Source organism: Zingiber officinale, chromosome 1A, assembly GCF_018446385.1.
Source record: "Zingiber officinale cultivar Zhangliang chromosome 1A, Zo_v1.1, whole genome shotgun sequence".
In the NCBI taxonomy this organism is placed as follows: domain Eukaryota; kingdom Viridiplantae; phylum Streptophyta; class Magnoliopsida; order Zingiberales; family Zingiberaceae; genus Zingiber; species Zingiber officinale.
The window spans coordinates 160341836-160346510 of NC_055987.1; the positions used below are offsets into that span (position 1 = coordinate 160341836).

At 44.0% G+C, this 4675-nt stretch overlaps 1 long non-coding RNA gene across 1 annotated transcript; it reads right to left on the reverse strand.

The window, feature by feature from the left end:
- Positions 1-1544: 1544 nt before the first annotated feature.
- On the reverse strand, positions 1545-2674 carry LOC122011858. Its single transcript, XR_006120051.1, has 4 exons — positions 2442-2674; positions 2163-2332; positions 1921-2088; positions 1545-1603 (listed from the first exon to the last, which is right to left on the reverse strand). It is a non-coding gene; the product is annotated as an uncharacterized LOC122011858 (long non-coding RNA).
- Between the last annotated feature and the right edge of the window lie 2001 nt (positions 2675-4675).

The following is a 4675-nucleotide window of genomic DNA, read 5'->3' on the forward strand; positions in this document are numbered from 1 at the left end:
GGAACAATACACACAAATAGTAAACAATCCACGCAGTTATATTCAACATTTCTACACAGATATAATATGAACAATCCACGCAGTTATATAAAGAAAAGATGATATAGAAATCAACGAAGATATACGTACACATCCTACTCCACTACAACGAAGAAACGAAATCCACGAAGTAATGAAATATTCGCAGCGGAAAACAAAGTAACAAACCCGAATGTTCGATAAAAAGTCCACAATACAAACTCACATCACAAGTATACATATAAGAGCGAATACAGAAAACGATATCTAGAAATCCTCGCGACAAAGGGGCTAGCGACTGGAATATCTCCCGACGGCCTCAACTTGAAAAATAGTAACAACGGGGTGAGTTCAAAGAACTCAGCAGGTAATCCAATAGATATGCACAGCAACATATAGCCACCAGTAACATCCTATGGTACAGTACACTAAACCATGGAGCCTACAGTACAGTCTCCTAACAGTATAACCTACGGTATAGTCTCCTAACAGTATAACAGATATGCATAGCTGAAATAAACTATAATAACCAGCAATAGGCATAAAGTACAGTCTATAGCAAGAATAATAAGAAAATGCATAATTGAAATAAACTGTACTCACCTGCGAGGCTTGGGCAACTGACTGTCAACATACAAAGATAAAAATAGTCAGAGCAAAAGCATGTATCCTGTATGCATGTCAATCATATGCAATCACCAAAATGCATCAATCATAAGGAATGAAATCCGTGCATATGATGCAATATGACATGGTCACCCCTGTCAACCAGTCAGCCATCTCACACACAATGGTGAGACCGAGTGGGTAGGGATGTGACACCATGCACTCTGCCATCACTGCCCCTGAAGAGTGACCGAGTGGACGGGATGCTGTCGGAGTATACCTATCCTCCTACCTCAGACATAGTGAGAGAGGGCAATGCTCTCATCTCCCGGTACACAATGACGGGGAGGGACCCCTGCCTGCTACCACGCTGCAGTCACACTACCCATGAGCGGACCAGCGGAGCACTACAGAGCAACCTACCATACACACCCTAAGTGTTGTGCCACTACCCATGCAGTGGTCACGTGTGTAGAGGTCCATGTAGCCGGCCGACGAGCTCAACAACAATGGAGTCGTCAATCGCCCAGCATGCAATCATGCGATATGGTGCGTGCGGCTACAGTATGTCATACCTGAACATATCCTCCTCCATATGCGTAGGTGCCAATAAAACAAACGCATATGTATAACAATGATATAAGCAATGCAAATCCAACAACATATAACAAGTATCTCCAGCAACTAATCAAGTGTAGATAAGCATCATAAATATTCATCTCTGTGAACATATATACACATGGCAAAAGATAAAAGCATCCAGTTCTAAAGTAAAGCAACTAACAGAAGAAGCATGTGATAGGTATCAACTAAGCTAAGACCAGGTAAGAGATAAATCTACCATCTACCACTAGTAATTATATATAAACAATACATATCATAAGACAGTATCAAAAGATAAGTCAAAGGGTACCCCCCTCAAATAGAAGGTACAGTCAATCCAAATCCGAAGTCGAGACGCCCGTCTCGAATCAGAGTCCTGTGTAAACAAATACATCTACTTTTATTAAGCTAGAATACAAACAAATAGCTAAATAAATCCTAAATAGAATTTAGGGATAAACCCTAAACCCATATAACCTAATTAATCTACACAACCTAATGATGAATAAATTATCAATAGGTATCAAGATCATACCTAATCATCTAACACGTGATCATCTAACAATATCCAAATTCGAAACATGATCTACATCTAAAATCAAAACCTACATTCAACTAACCAATACATAAACCCTAATTCATCCACACTAAGATCAATCATCTAAAACAAAAAACAAAACCTACACACCTTACCTCGATCAAGCTACTGTGGATTGCTGAAACCAAGCAATCTGTTAGATGAGATTGCTGCTGGCACGGAAACACTACTGATCAAGCACAAACCACAGCTCAATAAACACCTCTTCAATCGAATCCCCACAGAACAAAACCTCACTCTTCTTCTTCTCCAATCCCGTAACCCTAATCAACAGCAAGGCAAAGAAGACCCAAGATCAAACAAGGAAATCACCAATCAATCAATACCTTAATCTTACCTCGCTGTCTCATTGTCGGAACCCCATTGCTCTGACAAGGAGGCGAAATTCAGAGCTAGGGCACAACACCAAGAACAGAGGAGGATCGAGGCTAGGGCTAGGACCCCCTTCCTGATCGAAGCTCTACTCACACGAAGCAATGATCCGAATGCAAAGCACCGGCAATGAACCTAGGGCATAGTGCGGAAAGAATCAAGAGATGAAGAAATCACTGATGGTGCTAGGGCAGGAGTCGACGGAAATTCAACGAAGAAGAATATTCGGTTAAAGCTAGCTTACCTACACCGGCGATCGTCGGCGTCGGTTCGTCCACGCTCGGCGTCGATTCATCCCCGTGAGAGAACAAAGAGATTAGAGCGAGAAGGAGAAGGCTTCGGCTGGATCTGAGCTAAAGGATCGCTGCCGGCAGAGAAGATCACCGGAGCTGAAGCCTTGCTCCCGTTAGCACCGATCGTCCGCGAGAGAGAACAGAGAAGGAAGAGAGGGGAGAAGGCTCAGGTTCGGGGAAATGCTCAAACGGCCGTTTGGGGAAAGAAAATAAAAGGGAAAAGGTTTTATAAATAAAATATTTCCTTAATTAAACGAGTATCCCAAACAGGCTTAATCCGAATCGGAAATTGATCTCCTCAAAACCCTCCGTTCGAGCTCCGAAAAATTCCTAGAAAATTTCTAAAAATTTCGGAAAAATTTTATAAGGCTATTTCTGAAATAACCTTATTTATTTAAATTTTCTGAGATCTCACATCCTCCCCTACTAATAAAAATTTGGTCCCCAAATTTCGCTATAACCAACAGCAAACACTATAATATAACCAAACAGTATAAATGCTGAAAGAAACTCCAACCCACATACCTCAAGTAAAAAGATGAGGGTATCGAGCTCGGATCGTATCCTCCAGCTCCCAAGTAGCCTCCTCGTCAGAATGATGCTGTCATCCGACTTTAACCAGCCGGACAGTCTTGTTCCGCAACTGACGCTCTCTATGGTCCAGAATCCGTACTGGAACCTCCTCGTAAGTAACGTCAGGCTGAACAGGAACTGATATCTCTGACAGAACATGTGCCGGATCTGATACGTATCTCCTCAGCATAGATACATGGAATACATCATGAATGTCGGCTAGAGATGGTGGTAGCGCCAGACGGTAAGCTACTGCTCCAATCCTCTCCAAGATCTGGAATGACCCAATATATTGTGGAGCTAGCTTACCTCGAAGACCAAATCACTTCATCCCTTTCGTGGGTGAAACTCTCAGAAACATATGATCACCAATAGAGAACTCCAGGGGTCTCCGTCTCTGATCAGCATGACTCTTCTGACGATCCTGAGCTTCTGACATCCTCCGTCTGATAGTGCGAACCAGCTCTGCATCCTGCTGAGCTCTCTGAGGTCCTACCAATTGAGCCTCCCCAACCTCTTCCCATAGGATGGGTGTCCGACAAGGCCTACCATACAACGCCTCAAATGGTGCCATCTGGATAGCCAAATGATAGCTGTTGTTGTAGGCGAACTCCACTAATGGCAGGTGGTCCTCCCAACTGCCTCCGAAATCCATAACGCAAGACCTCAACAAGTCCTCCAAAGTTTGAATGGTCCGCTCTGACTACCCATCTGTCTGCGGATGGAATGTCATACTGAAACGAAGCTGTGTGCCCAAGGCCTGCTGCAGACTCTGCCAGAATCGGGACGTGAACCGTGGGTCTCTATCTGATATGATGCTCAAAGGAACACCATGTAATCTAATAATCTCACGACAGTATAACTCTACTAATCAATCCAGAGAATCAGTCTTCCGGATCGCTAAAAAATGTGCGGATTTGGTTAATCGATCAACGATTACCCAAATCGCATCATGGCCTCGTCGAGTCCTAGGCAGTCCTACCACAAAATCCATAGTAATATGCTCCCACTTCCACTCTGGAATAGGGATCTTCTGAAGTAAACCAGCAGGTCTCTGGTGCTCAGCCTTCACCTGCTGACAGACAAGACATCTAGCTACAAAATCTGCGATGTCTTTCTTCATGTCGTTCCACCAATAGGAACGTCTCAAATCGCGGTACATACGAGTCCCACCTGGGTGGATAGCAAATCTAGAACGATGAGCCTCCTGAAGTAACTCCTCCATGACCGGGTGAGACTGAGGTACACATAATCTGCCTCAGAAATAAACAATACCCTCGTCATCTCGTGTAAACTCGGTCTGCTGTCCGGAAGCTATCTGGCTGCTAATAAACTGTAAATGCTGATCTCCGGCCTGGGCCTCTCGAATCCTCATCCTGATCGACGACTGATCAACCATGGTAACCAGAATACCCTGCTCTGTCCGTCCCTGCTCCTCAAGGCCCAGCTCGGAGAATCCCTGAATCAAGTCTGTGACTAAAACTTGATGACAAGCTAAAGTCCCTCTGGACTTCCTGCTAAGTGCATCAGCAACCACATTAACTTTACCCGGATGGTTGCTAATAGTACAATCATAATCCTTCAGGAACTCCATCCATCTCCTCTATCGGAA